General features: G+C 42.8%; 1 protein-coding gene and 1 pseudogene across 3 annotated transcripts in view; both read right to left on the reverse strand.

Annotated features, from left to right (window-relative positions):
• PITPNC1 (phosphatidylinositol transfer protein cytoplasmic 1) overlaps positions 1–16,201 on the reverse strand; it is a 268,917-nt gene that overhangs the window by 200,499 nt on the left and 52,217 nt on the right. The gene's annotated exons all lie outside the window — the stretch shown is intronic.
• LOC113877340 overlaps positions 13,251–16,201 on the reverse strand; it is a 48,795-nt pseudogene continuing 45,844 nt past the window's right edge.

Here is a 16,201-nt window from a genome sequence, read left to right on the forward strand (position 1 = left end):
CTTGCAGAACCCCATTAGTGAGAAGAGCCTCTTGTCCCTCGCTGATATCACACTGAAGTTGCTTCTCAAATCCACACAGAAAACAAAACAACCCACGACCATAAGGCAAGGCTATAACCTCAGCAACACTCACCAGAACAAAGACCCTCTAAGAACCAGAGCTCCGTTTCCTCTGTGAGCCGAGAATACCATCAGCTGTTCCTAAGAACCTCCCACCCCTTATCAACCATGGGCACACTGATGTCCACATCAGGGCAGCTGAGTTCTCTGTGCAGGAACTAGAATGAATGCCATCGTCTTTCAAAAGTAACATTCAGGAACCCTGTGCATGGCCAGAATGGTGTATGTTATTTAAGATCCGTGGTTCTCAGCCAAGGGTGATTTTATTCTCCAGAGGACATCTGGTGGCACTGCTTCCACTTGATGGCACAGGAGACATTCTGGGGGTCACACTGGGGAAAGAAGGGAGGATGCTACTGGCATTTAGTGGGTGGAGGCCAAGGATGCTGTAAGTGCTCTACAAAGGACAGGGCAGCCCCTCACAATAAGAATGAGCCAATGCCAATGGTGCTGTGGTTCAAGAAAGCCTCCTCTAGAGGCCAGGAATTTCAGCCAAGAAAATTTAAATTCCAAAAGTCAATTTCCTACTGTCGTCACCAAAAAACATCCTGACTGGGAAGACAAAAGCTAATTAATGGGAACTCCCTCCTGGAGACAAAAATCAACCCTCCCAAGCTTTCTTTGTCCCTGTTTTTAAGTACAGAGTGTTCTTGTTTTTGCCAACCTCCCCCCCTTCTGGACCTCATTCTCACTGGTCTTCTCAGGAACTATGCTCCCTCCACCATGACCTATTCTTGAGCATCTACACTCTCCCTCACCACCTCCCTCTATCTGGTTCAGAGAGGCTGTTTCCCCCTCTTACCTAGAGAATAAAATAAACAGGACTCAAATACCTGTTGAGCCCATACGGATATAAACAAGTAATTGGATAAATAAATAAATGGAAGAGAAGGAACAAAACATCCTCACAGAAGAATTCCAAGTAATAAATATAGAAAAGAATGAAAAAAAATAGAAAACCACTAGCAGAGCACAGTGGTAATAACGGCTGCTGCTGAGATCCACTGGTTAAAGTTCAGTTTTTAAAGGAGAAACAAGATACTTGCACAGCCTCAAAGCATCTCTCCAAAAGCATTTATCAATCACTTTGGGGCTTTTAGCACCTGTGAACAACCTTGTTTTCATACTCCTCTCTCTATTGGGTACAGCTTTCATTACCCTCCCCTTGAATATAGGCTGGATTCAGTGACTCACTACTACTGAATGGAGTAGATCCCAGGGACAGCTTTCTAGAATTTACAATGACTTCTGGCAGATCTTAGAGATCAATGAGATATCTTGACACAATATCCAAATGCATCACACACCTGGGTGTGGCTGGCAGATGGCTTTGTTGCACAGATAGCATAGCATTCACCCTGAGTGACATTAATCTGCAGAGCAAATCTGGCTGGGGCACAGGCAAAGCAAACCTTATAACATGCCTCAAGTGACAGGTTGGTGTAGCAAAAGAACAATAGCTGGTTCCCAAATTCAGAATTTTTTTAACAGGCATTCACTTACTGACCACAACCATTTCAAAAGCCTTGGTGACAACATCCATTAAATTAATACCCCAGTCACTCTGCAGCAGAGTAAATATGAAACAGGTACAACTGAAACCTCTCCCACCAGTCCACACCTCCCTCCCCCATCTTGTATCTGGAAATCTGAGGTCAGGGGAAAAAACTGGATGCCTCAGAGTTCTTTTCAGCTAAAATGCAAACAAGAGCAGGTTCAAGAAGCAATCAAATGAACCTTAGCACAAGAATGCCAGCTTGTTATTTTGCAAACAGTAGGGTCAAAGCCCTGTTAATAGGAGGAAAATTATTGGGGGCAGAAAATTAATATTCACTGCTGAGTCCTATTTGCCATGAGTTGACTCTGGAAGCAAGCATTTGAAAGATGGATCAGGATGAAAGCATTATCATCTCCCATTCTACCAACACCAGGGGCCACCACTCCTCCCAGAGCCAGAGAACCCCCAGTGGGGTCCAACTAAAGCCACAGCTACCAGAAGGCACAGGCATCTGATTCGTCTTTCTGGTGTCCAGGAGTAGGTTTTTCAAGGGAGCAGGCTGAGGACACTGTATTTGGAAGGTCAAAGGGGTGCTTTGAAGAGGGACACTTGGAAGAGTGGTGAATTGTGTTAAAGAGTACGAGTAAGAAAAGGCGGATGCCTGGCCCTATTCTCTGCTGAGTAAGGCCAGAGCGCCCTACATGTGTGCCTCTACCGGGTAAGGGTTGCTCTAAGTGCTGACTGCTAATGGGTCCCATCTGGTCCCCTAGTCTGTAAAACAGCCTTTGGCCTACAGGAGTATCTCCACCTGGAAGGTTATATCTACCCTGAGGGAGGCCCAGAACCAATCAATGGCTGACCTGGGAGAGGGGAGCAAAAAGCTGACCAATGGGCAGCTGGCAATGGGAGACAGAGCTCCTCAACAACCCAGCTAAAACTCACTTTTTCCCCACTGCCCCGCCACTCTGTGCAGGGCTTAGTTGCTCAGTCATGTCTAGCTCTTTGCAATCCCATGGACTGAAACCCGCCAGGCTCTCATTCCATGGGGATTCTCCAGGCAAGATTACTGAAATGGGCTGCCTTGCCCTCCTCCAGGGAATCTTCCCAACCAAGAGATCAAACCCAGGTTTCCGGTATTGCAGATGGATTCTTTACTGTCTGAGCCACCAGGGAAGCCCCACCCTGCCACTCTGCCCAGCCCCAATCCCTAGGCCAACACATCATCTCCATGCAAATCCCCTGACTTCTACAGAACCTGACCCAAGATACTGGGAATTAAGCTTCCTTGAAGTTTTGGGGCGGGGGAGAGGTTTGGTAGATCCTGGGAAGAGAATTTCCAGTTTAAGGGCTCCAGCTCTCCCTTGAGGACAACTCGGCAGAGACGACTAAGACCCAAGCCCACTGATGCCCCAAACACTAGAGAGAAAGCTTGTGTCCTGGTGCTTCCTTATTGCAATTGGACAAAGGCTATCAGGAGGAGATGCATCCCCCATATCTGGGTGACAGAGCCATGTCCTAAAAAGATCCTACAACACAAGGCTGATTTTGCTAGTTACTGGACACCATGTACCCAAGCTGGGAAAAACTAAATACTGGCAAATCCAATCTCACAGATCACTTATAAGGCAAAAAAGAGTTATGTCAGCTATCAAGTCTTTTTCAACAAGGTATTTAAAATGAGATTTCGCACTGGTGCTAGAATCGCAGCACAGATGATCTTTCCTTGGTGTTTTCCAAGGCTGTTTTCTCTTTACAGGATCAGCAGGTAACTTTCCTTTACATATACATACACTCCCTCCTGTCTTCCCTCCTTCACCTTTCTTCCTGCCCTGTGCTCCTCTTGGGGCTTCCTAGGATTACCTCCCCAGTTCTCATCTTAGGGCTGACCTCTGGGGGCCACTCTAGACAGTGTACATCCAGCAATGTAAAATCTTAAAATCTTAAATAGTTCCAGAGCTCATATTCTAAGTGAACAGCCCAAGAATGTAACCTAACTAGTTGTAACTTGTAAAGTACTTGATTCTTGGGCAAAGTAGTTAAAAGCCAGAGAGTTGTAAAGAGTGGTCTGAAACAACCTAAGAATTTTTTACAACTCATAACAATGTGCTTCTTTGGTGCAATTTTAAATTAGCTTTTAAAATTAGCTTTCATAAATCTTGCCTGCTCCATTATATTTCAGATGTTGAATTTAGGACAGTGTTCAAAGATTTTTATGGGGCCAATTCATGGTTCTAATTCCAATTTACCATTAATCCTTTACTGACTTTCTTTTGGAGTTCTCCAGCATATGGGTCCTTAAGGACTAAAGAAACCAATGGTTTAATCAAAGAGAAAATGTTCTGTTTTCTCCATTTAGAAATTCATTGAAATAAAGATGAAGTCCATCCTGAACAGCAGGATGTTCTGAGAAAGCCATCAGTCTAAATGCCTTTATGAATAACTATTATGTTAGAAACTCAAAAGATCTTACATCTCAGCCAGATGAATAATCAGGCCACTAGGGAACACAGGGAAGAAAATTAATATAACGCGGGTCTACACATTTTTTTTCTCTGCTTGTCTGAACACATGAAATATCTCTTCACTTTTACTACCAAATACATATTCAGGTAGCTTCTCTTGCTATCAGTGATGCTTCTCAACTCTAAGTTAAGGACTTCTGGAGGCTGAATTTGCTTCCTCTGACCTCCAAAGCACTATGAGCATGCGTGTGTGCTAAGTCACTTCAGTTATGTCAGACTGTGCGACCCTATGGACAGTAGCTCGCCAGGTTCCTCCGTCCATGGGATTCTCCAAGCAAAAATATTGGAGTGGGTTGTCACACCCTCCTCCAGGGGATCTTCCTGACCCAGGGGTCAAACCTGCGTCTCTTACGTCTCCTGTATTGGCAGGTGTGTTGTGTGTTCTTTACCACTAGCACCATCTGGGAAGCCCCCAAAGCACTCTATAAAGTACAAAATTATTATAGGATGAATACAACAACATCCTGCTTAACTTGTAAGAACTGATGGTATGGGCTCAGGGAAAGCTGAATTGATATTGCCATAATTCAGGAAATACATGCCACAAATTCAATTAAGAAAGTGATTAAACAGTATTGTAACCAAGTATTGAAAAAAAAAACAAAATTAACCCAAATCCAGCTTTCAGTTCTCTCTCTCTACCTGTTAATCAGAGGTACAAAGAGAAAAATAGACGAGTGTTTATCTCTTTAGCTACTATAAACTGTCACTTGCTATGCAAAGGCATTTATAAGTCCAAATTACTATCGTCTTAAAAAACACAAATGCTAAATACAAGTAGTATATTACGTTATATACATGTGTGTGTGTATATATATATATATATATATATAACTACAATCTATGTATTTGACTATAATTATTCAGTGACAGGGAAGCCTGGTGTGCTGTAGTCCGTGGGGTCACAAAGAGTCCGACCCGACTGAGTGACTGAACTGAACCGACAGATTAGGTGATCCAACTAGTGTTTTTTTCCCTGTAACATGCTATTTAGAATACACTATTACATCATGTAAATAATTTCCCTGGCTCCACCCCAATTGCATAAAAGCAGTCAATGGCAACCCACTCCAGTATTCATACTGGAAAAATCCCATGGACAGAGGAGCCTGGCAGGCTACAGTCCAAAGCGTTGCAAAGAGTCGGACACAACTGAGCAACTAAAGCACAGCACAAGCACAGTAGTCTCTTTTCCAGCACAATGTGGGTTTGGAAAGTGCCTGCTATGTGGTGTTCTTGTCCACATCACCACATTTAAGCATGCAACAGAAAAAAAGGAAAAAGCAAAATTGTAACTAAGCTCCCTCCTCCCAACTCATAATCAACAAAACACTTCCTTGTGAAAGGACCAAACACATGAACTTCAACGATGAGAGCTGACAACAACACAGTGATCTTTAAATTCAAGCAGTATACTGCGAAAGCGCATGGAATGTTACCCAGTGAGAAGTGGAAGAGAAACTCCCCAGGGACAGCGATGGGCAGGAAATCCAAGGACCAGGTTGAGTGTTGACTGTGTAACTGACTAGTTCTGTGATGATGAGCAAGTTATAACATACTTTGTGGCTTCATATTTTTCATCTACAGCTAAAACACTTGATTAAATGGTCTAAGGTCCATGCCAGTTCAAAATTCTAAGATTTTTAAGGCTATTTCTTCAATACCTGCTGCTGCTGCTGCTGCTAAGCCACTTCAGTCGTGTCCGACTCTGTGCGACTCCATAGACGGCAGCCCGCCAGGCTGCCCCGTCCCTCTTCAATACCTAGGCATGGCTAAGACTCCACGACACTGATCCTGACGCCCAAGGCTGCACTGTGGTTGCTGGAGAGATTTTGCTTGTCACTCTCCAACACAATGGGATAGGTTTGGAGAAAAACAGGAAAGACATGTCCTGAATGACATGTGTGTGGTCCCCTTAAGTGAAAAAAATTACCTATTTTATGTGTTCCCAAAGGGTATGGAGTATCTTTCTTCTAAGACAGACCAGACTAACTCAGGCACTGCCCTGATAGCTGCATACTATCCTGTGTTATTCTACTGACACCTCTTATCTATTTGACTCAAGTAGGAAAATTTTAGAAGCATTTTCAAAATGAGAATACAGAATATGTTTTACTTCTAATTTGAGTAATTTGAGGTATCCATGGGATTTGCTCTTATACACACAGTTTTAGGCAAGAGAATGAAAGAGTTCCAAGCCCTAGAACACAAATAAAGGCTAACCCCTGCAGCAGGGTGCTGAGGCTGGAAAATACCCTGGCACCTTAAACTCCTTACTCACCTCTAACAAACAATGGCAATCCAGAGGCTGACAGAGAAAGTATGGAAAATCAACAAGTACTAACTTTGACAGACAATTCTGGGGGCAGAATACCTGCCACAGGTAATAAATCACTTCATTTAGGTTTATCTTTTTAGCAGTGCACAGTGGATTATACCCATACATCACTTTGGCCTCTCTTTTCTGCCCTGTTGACAAAGGACAAATTGAGAAGGATGGTGGGAAAACTGGGAGAAAAAAGGGAGGAAAACAGAAGAGCTCTGTCCCTTGGCCTGTACAGTTTAAGAAATAATGATGATGATGATGGCCATGTGCAGTGCCACTGTTTTCTAAGTATCAGCTCCATCTGTAAAATCTTACAGCACTTTCTGGATGTACCAATGAAGTGACTACGGGTTGGAAAATAAAGTTAGCTTTCTTCCCAAATCCCTTGGTACACACTATATATCTACAGTCTCAACAGGATCACAAGCACTTGGCTTTTCTAACAATGGGTGAGTTTATGGGTTTCACCAATGATACTGTTTAGAAACTGGTATCCCGAGAAGCACTGCAGCACAGAACTGAATATGGTAACGGGGACTTTCTGGTGCAGCGTTACGGTGGCAAATTAAGACAATGTAAAAAAAAAAATTTCTCACTACAAATATTTAAGAACTGGGTAAAATATGAAAAAGGAAAAAGCCAAGTGAGAGCATATGAGTGGATTCTGAGACTGCTTTGGTAACTTACAGACTTGCATTTTAAAACCCAAGTGGATAAAGGAGTAAAACCGTGAGCTGCCATGAGGCAGAGAGTTGAAACTAAAACCCTTTAGGAGAGGCAGGATCCTCAACGGTGGCTTCCTCAATGAAGACTGGGGGAAAGCTCACCCCCTAGGAAAGGGATCCAACAGGACAAGCCTGTGTGTCCCTGAACTCTGAGTGAAAAAGAAAAACCAAAAAACCCCTCTCCTCTGAAATACAGATATCCAGACCTGAGCCTTGAAAAAAATAATCCAGAAAGTTCCAAACTAAAAAATTAGCAGAAACATTGGCCCCAAACCAGGGATATTCCTGAGAGCTTTAGAATAAGTGATGTAAATTGTTCTGGAGGGGCTCTGTTATCAGGCCACATGAGATTCCCACACAGAAAAAGTAATCCCCACACAGAAAAGTAATCCCCACTCAAGATCAGTTTATAAGAAAAATGTAAAATTACAGTATACCATAAGCAGAAAACAGCAACCACAACAAACAAAATTGTTAGAATGCCAGAACTTGGGACCATAAAACTCAAATCTGAAAAAGAGAATACAAAATACAAAATAAGTATGTCTAAAACTATAAAAGACATAAAAGTAGGGAATAAAACCCTGGAGGGAAAAATATGAAGAACATTCAGATGTAAAAATAAGCCAAACAGAGCTTCTAGAAATAAATATTAAAATCACTGAAAGTAAAGTCAACAGATTAGGTTAAACAGATTAGACACAAATAAAGAGAAAATTAAGTAAAATGGAAGACAGATTTGAGGAAATTGCCAAGGTGGATCACAGAAATAAAAGAGGCATGAAAGAATAGCTTGATTCCAAAAGCATTTAATGCAAGATTCAGATGATGCAAATAGACTGTGTCAGTTTGGACCCTCTAATAAGCAGATGCCAAGAAAAAATGTTGGGAAGAGAGGGATAGGCAAAGAGAAGCCTCAGACCATGATGCAGGGGGGACCTGTGAAAGGAAAGGGAGAAAGAAGGAGTGCTGGATAGGATGAGACACAGAGTAAAGCTCAGTTCTAAGAAAATTCTGGTCACGCAACGGAGAGACCTTGAGCCAAAGTCATGCATTAGAAGAGTCCTACATCCTGACGAAATGGGCCAGCACTAGTACCCAAGTCTTACTAAGCCAGCAACTGGGAACAGCCCGGGGCAAGTGTGGCTTTTGAGTAAATCTTGAGACAGGGCATCTGGGGTCTCTCAACTATGCTTCACAAAGCAGAAGACCTGGAAGGCATATTTTCATGGTTGCCAAAATGAAGGGGAGCAATATTTTAAGAGATAATAGTTAAGGATTTTACAGAATTGTAAAAGCCATATATCCTCCATGTAGAGAATAATAGCAAGTTCCGAGCAGAATAAATCAAAGCAAATCTACACATGCGATAGTTAAATGGTAGAATATCAAAGGCTATAAAATGCCAAAAACAAGGAGCAATTTGAACTAAATGAAAAGAAATTGGTAGTAGGTAGGATAATTGGAGTTAATTTCAGACTGCTTTCTAAGAACACAAATTTAAGGATAACAAATCCAGCAGAAGGAAAACGGGAGGAATTGATAAAACTCAATTCAGTAAGAGACAGGAAAGGAGAAAAAGAAAGCAAAGGAAAACTATGGGAAATAGAGAACATGAAGTAAGAGAAATAATTTAAAATATCTACAGTTACTATAAATGCAAACAGATTAAAATAGCTGGTTAAAATTTAGCCACATGCTATTTATAAGAGGTTCTTATAAATAAAAACCTCTTACTTACTTTACCACTAAGTAAAACCAATTACTGGTTCTTACACAAGACTTACGGATCTCATCAATGAGATGAGATCCTATTCTCATCTGTAAAATGGTATGATAATGACAGACTTATTTTTGAGTCTATAATACACTTTTCTTAAAATAACACAAAGAAGTGAAATGAAAATGTTAATTACTCAGTCATGTCTGACTCTTTGCAACCCCATGGACTGTAGTCCACTGTAGCCCCCAGGGCTCCTCTGTCCATGGAATTCTCCAGGCAAGAATACTGGAGTAGGTTACCATTCCCTTCTCCAGGGAATCTTCCCAACACAGGGATTGAACCTAGGTCTCTTGCATTGCAGGCAGATTGTTTACCATCTGAGCCACCAGCAACACAGCAAAAATGTTAACATTTGTGTAATCTTTCTGGTGGGTACATAGGTGCAAGTTTCATTATTGTCTGTATATTTTAATCTATTTGAATTGTTTCAAAAATAAGTGTTGGCAGTCCAGTGGCTCCCACTGCAGGAGACATAGGTTCAAGTGCTGCTGGGGGAACTAAAATTCTGCATGCCATGCAGCATGGCCAAAAAAGAAAAAAAAAATTTAACTGTTTAAATCTATTAAGTCCAATAATCAAGTAAAAATATAAGACCACAGTAAATGACAATGTTCTTATACACCATTTGGGAGGGTATGAACTATACACCTTTCCTAGAAAACAATTTAAAAATGTAGATACTCTTTAGCCCAGTGATCCTTGTAATTTATCCCAAGGAATTAATCAGAGGTGTGTACAAAACATGTATGTATTAGTTTATAACTGAGTTACACGTAATGGTGAAAAATTCAAACAACTTTAATGTTGTTGGGAACTGCTTCCCTAAACTGTAATGCATCTGTATAACAGAATAGGATGCAATCATTAAAATTCAGGTTAAGGTTATAAAAGATTGCTAATGACAAGTATATATTAATAAGTGAAAAAAGAAACAAAGCATTAGGCACAGAATGAGCTTGTTTTAATTAAAAAAAACGATGTGTATATACGTAAACAGACAAAGGACCACCAGGGAAGCACTTCTGGATGGTAGAGATTCTGAATGACTGTTTTCATTGTGCTTTCCTCTGTTTTCCAAATCGTCTGCAGTGAGCAGACGGTGCTCTGCAGTTACTGGGGAGTCGGGGGGGAGGGAGCAATCATTATTTCTAAAGTAAGTGGCAATAATTCCAGTTTTTACTCTAATGCAGGGATCCACAAACTATATCCTGCAGGCCAAATCCAGCCTGCCACCCTGCCTGTGAGTTAAGAATGGTTTTACATTTTTAAATCCTTGAAAAAAATCAAAAGCAGAATAATATTTATAATTTGTCATTCTAATATTTGTATTCAATCTATACAACAACACTGTGAAGTTGGTACTATAGCCTGTTTTATGGATCAAAGAACAGAAGCTCCGAGATTGGTCAGGTAAGTAGTCAAAGATCTCATAGTTACCAAGTCTGCGGAAATTCAAACCCAAGGAGTCTTACCCCAGACTTTACCTAACCTGCTCCCTCCATGTGAAAAATCCTCCACCACTGTGAGGGCAGATCTGCATGGGTGAATCTCAGGGTGGAAGAGCACAGTGTTTCAGTGAAGCTTCGTTTGAGAATGGGCCCTGCTTCTACCATGATAATGTGCTGTGCTCAGTTGCTTCCTTCATGTCCAACTCTTTGTGATGCTATGGACTGTAGCCCGCCAGGCTCCTCTGTCCCTGGGATTCTCCAGGCAAGAATACTGGAGTGGGTTGCCATGCTCTCCTCCAGGGGATCTTCCTGACCCTGGGATTGAATTCACATCTCATATCTCTTGCACTGGCAGGTGGGGGTTCTTTACCACTAATGCCACCTGGAAAGCTCATGATGACAGGAAACACAAACTCTGAATTTCAATTAACCAAAATGTCATCCTCCTCAAAAGAATTCCAGGGCAAAAAAAAAGAATTCAAGCACTTCTCTGGTGGCCGAATGTTAAAAAAACACCTGCCAATGCAGGGTACACGGGTTTAATCCCTGATCCAGGAAGATCCCACATGCTATGGAGCAGCTAAGCCCATGCACCACAACTACTGAGCCCGCACTCCTAGAGCCTGCGCTCTGCAACAAGAGAAGCCACCACAGTAAGAAGCCTGCTTACTGCAAGAGAGAGGAGCCCCCACTCACCACAACTGGAGAAAACCCCCATGCAGCAGTGAAGACCCACCACAGACAAAACATTACATAAACTAAAAAAATTTTTTTCCATTTTTTCATAACTAGACCTGCATTACAGAAAATTGTACCCTTTCATTATTATTATTCTGTTTTCAATTTCATCAATAAAAAGTTGTGGAAGTTTATTCAGTCTCATTATGTAAGGGCATGGCAACCCACTCCAGTATTCCTGCCTGGAGAATCCCCATGGACAGAGGGGCCTGGGGGGCTACAGTCCACGGGGTCACAAAGAGTTGGACATGACTGAGCAACTAAGCACATGCACACCTGGAACCACAGAGTAACCAAGAACCCTAATGGTTCTCTCTTTCAAGCTATTCTACAGCTCCTTCTACTGCTATGTCTCTCTCTCTATATTTATCCATCACCTCCCATCAAAGGGTGCACTAAAAAAGAAAGTAAAACTTAGTCCAGTCAAGGTTATTGCTTCTAGCAAAAATGTGTTCAAGGGAAGAGATTGACTTTTATGTCATTTCTAAAGTTAACTTATCTGAGTTTTTTTGTTACCAAAATAACTGAGAATTTGGCCCATCCTGGGTTTGTTCATTCATTCACTTAACAAACCTTAGCATAGCTTACAGATCAGAAGATACATATCAATACAACAAAACACATTTTATAATAGAAAGCAGTTTTAAATGACTACAGGAAATACAAATTAAAACCACAGTGAGACATCACCACACCCATTAAAGTGTCTATAATCAAAAGGATAGATAGTACTAAGCATCAGCAAGGATGTGGAGAAAGCAAAACCCTCATACAGTGCTAGTTAGAACGTAAAACATAAAATGCAACGGTAACTTTGGAAAATGGCCCAGAAGTTTCTTTGCAAAGTTAAACATAATGACTGAAAAATTCAACTCCTAAGTATCTACCCAAGAGGAATGGAAACAGGCATCCATACCAAGATGGGTAAACAGATGATCAGAGCAGTATTTTCATAATAGTTCCAAACTGGAAAGAACTCACAAGTCCATCAACTGGTAACTGGATAAACAAAATGCGGTTTAGCACTTGGATAAATGGAACACAATGGAACACTACTTAGCAATAAAAAAGGACCAACTGTGATACACTCAACAACATGGATGAACTCAAAAACAGCATGCTGAGGGAGAGAAGCAAGTCTCAAAAGACTGTATACTGTACGCTTTTAAAAGGCATTTCTAGAAAAGACAAACTATAGAGACAGAAGCAAATCAGTGGTTACCCAGGATTGGGGTGAGAGCAAGGACTATCTATAAACAGGCAAAAGGGAACTTTGCAGGGTGATGCAAAGTTCTACAACTGAATTTGCGGTTGTGATTGCAAACATGTATGGATTTACCAAAATTCATCAGTACACTTATGGGTGGACTTATGGCATGCAAATGAGGCTTCAATAAAGCCATTTAAAACAAAACCACAGGAGCAAAGGGGCAGCTATCTGCTTGAACTGGGAAAAAATGTAGGAAAGCTTCAGAAGAGAGAAATTTTGAGGTAATATTCTGATAATGGACATTTAACTGAAACAGGGATTTAACAGTATGCAGAGGCTGGAACTGGATGGTATGAAAACTTAAGTAGGATTTAGGGAAAGAAAAGAAAGAGGTGATACTAAAAGTTAGGCTAAACTTAGGTAAGTGAGAAAATAGAAAGGTGGTAAGAAGTTCGTACTTCGTCTCACAGGTCACGGGAAGTCATTAAGGAATTTCAGGTCGGGGGTGAGTGACTTGTCACATCTGAGTTTTAGAAGGAACTGAAGGAAATGTAAAAGGGAAAAAAGCAACAGGCAATGTCCAGGTTAAAGACATAGAACCAACTACTTAGTTTCCAATGAGGTGCTGGGAAAGAAGACAATTTCTAGGTGTCACTAAAACAAATAAGGATGAGTGCTGAGTGCTCAGTCGCTTCAGTCGTGTCCAACTCTTTGTGACCCCATGGATTGTAGCTCGCCAGGCTCCTCTGTCCATGAGATTCTCCAGGCAAGAATACTGGAGTGGGTTGCCATGCTCTCCTCCAGGGGATCTTGCCAACCCAGGGATCAAACCTGTGTCTAGGTGCATCTCCTGCATTACAAGTGAAATCTTTACCACTGAACCACCAGAGAAGCCCATGAGAGGAGCAAAAGCAGGTTTGGGGGAAAGAGATGACATAAATATTGTCTTAGGTTGATTGTGTGATGCTGTCAAGATATTCAAGTACAAATATCCAGCATACAAACATGCAGAAATGGAAAGACTGGAGGTGATGCTGTGGCTTGGAGAAACCTTAGCAAAGAAATAGTCACAGAAACCAGTGAACTAAGATTCCTACGGACTCAGACAAACAGCAAGAAGTTATGGCTCAAAATCAAAAAGGCTAATTACAGAAAACTCCTTGGTGGTCCAGTGGTTAGGACTCTCACCTTTGGCAGCCTGGGTTTGATACTTGGTGGGGGAACTAAGATCCTCACAAGTCTGAGGGCCAAAAAAAGGCTAATTATAGCGTCTACTCTGTCCTCCTTGCAAAGGCATTAAGAAAATGCTTTTCCTTCTCCTGTTATTTTTTTTAAGGGTTAGAAACATTTATTTGTCAAAATATCTTTTAGGAATATGGAAAGAGTGGAGTAAAACAAGGCTAAGTTTCAGCTAACGCTGTACCACGACCATAGGTCAGACATAACACAACCCAAATCCCAATGGTCCTAGTAATTTCAGAAGATTGGCTTCAATGTTAGAGTCCAGAGCTAACAGAGCAAAGTAAAAGGTTGCTTGCCCTCTCACAGCCATTTTAAAAGGAAAGGAGAGGAGTTCCCTTGTGGTCCCCTTGGTTAGGACTAGGTAGTTCCCAGTGGTTAGGACTCTGCTTTCACTGCTGGGGGTCAGGTTCCATCCCTGGTCAGGGAACTAAGGATTCCTGCACGCCATGCGCAGGAGCTGAATGAAAAAATTTTTTTTTCATTTCAAATTTTAAATAAATAAAAATAAAGGGAAACTGACATGTTGCAGGTAGACAAGGAGGAGAGTTCAACTCCTAAGGAGAGTAAGATGAGAGGGATTCCACTGCACAGGAAAAAACGGATGGCCAGTGTCATCCTTACCTAGGGCAGCTCAGTGGCTGAGAATATACAGAACGGATCAAAAGGCTATAGAGACTAGTATCAGGAGGAAAGAAAAGTCAACTTAGAAAAATTAAATTAAGAAAGAAAAGATAGTTGGTCACAGACCCCTTTTTTTAACCTAAACATGAAGGAATGGAACCATCTCAGCAAAAGGGGCCTTATGGAATAAGTTCTCCTACAGGACTGCAGCCCGAAGGCTCAGTCTGCCATTGTCCTACCTCCAGTTTGTAAAGGGCTGAGTACCACTCCTCGGTCCACATCCTGCTCCGGCTCATACCGGGCCACGTCATACCAAAAATTCCCCGCAGCTGGTGAAGCCTGAGACAGCACACCCTCCGGCCCATTACAAAGCCCTCTCCAGCTGTGGGAGCACAGCTGCGGCAGGAACGGGGGAGGTGGGCATCCTGTCCCTTTCATAATAGAATCTAGTGATGGCAGTGGCAACAGTCATAGCACCTGAGGTGGCAGCTGGGTTTGAGTTTGGCTATTGGGGGGTGGGGGTGGGGGTCTGTCCAGGGATCAACAGGAGAGAAAGGACTTCCCCGCTGGTCCAGTTGTTACGATCCTGCACTCCCACTGCAGGGGACACAGGTTCGATCCCTGGAGAAGCAACTAAGATCTGGCATGCGGTGCAGTCCAAACAAAAAACCCTGGAGTTGAGGTGACTGGTCACAGCTGTGCTCTGGTCTTGAGGCACATGGGACACGTAGCTGTACAAGGAAGCTGCTGCCGCCATTGCCTCCTGAAAGCGGGCTCTATATGGGCTTAGCCTAGTCAGTAGCCGAGTGCTCCCAATGCATCCTCCTCATACATGGATTCCCTATAGCCCAATGGGGTCCGCTCCATATTTCTCATTGTACTACTCAGTAAAGTCGGCCATGATATCCCTTTGATCTCTTTTGACCAGTGCTCCTCTTTTCCACAACCGATAGCAGCCACCCTCCTCCCACACCAGGGGCGGTTGGAAGCTGGCTCGTGTACAACGCCACGCGCATTCATTTACCTTGAAACTCTGTGAGTCAAGGTCCTCTGCCCGTTCCACATGTAGGAAGGCATAATCTTTCACGACGTCACATTTCATTCCACCACTGGACCATACTCCTCAAACTTGACCCGAAGCTCTCATTTGGTACAAACAGGACATACGATGCCTGTTTGCAGCTTGGTTGACGCTTTGTTCCTATTCTTGCCGGCTTCCTCATTAATGTTCACTCCCTGCAGCTTTTACTGGTGCAGGTTGCATATGGCACACTCAGCTGCATCTTTTTCTTTATGTCCACAAAGAGGGTTTTGTTTGGTTGCTGTAGTTTTGTTGTTTTGGCAGGGCTTGCGGGATCTAACGGAGAAGGCAATGGCAACCCACTCCAGTACTCTTGCCTGGAAAATCCCATGGATGGAGGAGCCTGGTAGGCTGCAGTCCATGGGGTCGCGAAGAGTCGGATACGACTGAGCGACTTCACTTTCACTTTTCACTTTCATGCATTGGAGAAGGAAATGGCAACCCACTCCAGTGTTCTTGCCTGGAGAATCCCAGGAACGGGGGAGCCTCATGGGCTACCGTCTATGGGGTCGCACAGAGCTGAACAGGACTGAAGCGACTTAGCAGCAGCAGCAGCCGATCTAAGTTCCCTGACCAGGGATGGAACCCGGCCCGTGACAGTTTGCTGGCCCTCACTGTTGGCGCAAGCGCAGCGCCCTTCCTAACCACAGGACCCACCGCCAGCGCATTCCCAAAGACATAGTACTTAATGATGTCACATTCTAGCACCTTCCCATGCTGCTCAAAGAGTGAATGGATCCCTTGCTCTTCCTCCCAGAGCAGGTTTCCGATGAACAGCGTTACCACCCTGACAAGAGCCTCACGAATGCAGCAGTGGCGGCGGTTCCTTCGTCAGAAAAAACTCTACAAAATGGCGCCCTGCCCTCGAGCCTCGGTGGTGTGACATG

Source organism: Bos indicus x Bos taurus, chromosome 19 (genome assembly GCF_003369695.1).
Source record: "Bos indicus x Bos taurus breed Angus x Brahman F1 hybrid chromosome 19, Bos_hybrid_MaternalHap_v2.0, whole genome shotgun sequence".
Taxonomy (NCBI): Eukaryota; Metazoa; Chordata; class Mammalia; order Artiodactyla; family Bovidae; genus Bos; species Bos indicus x Bos taurus.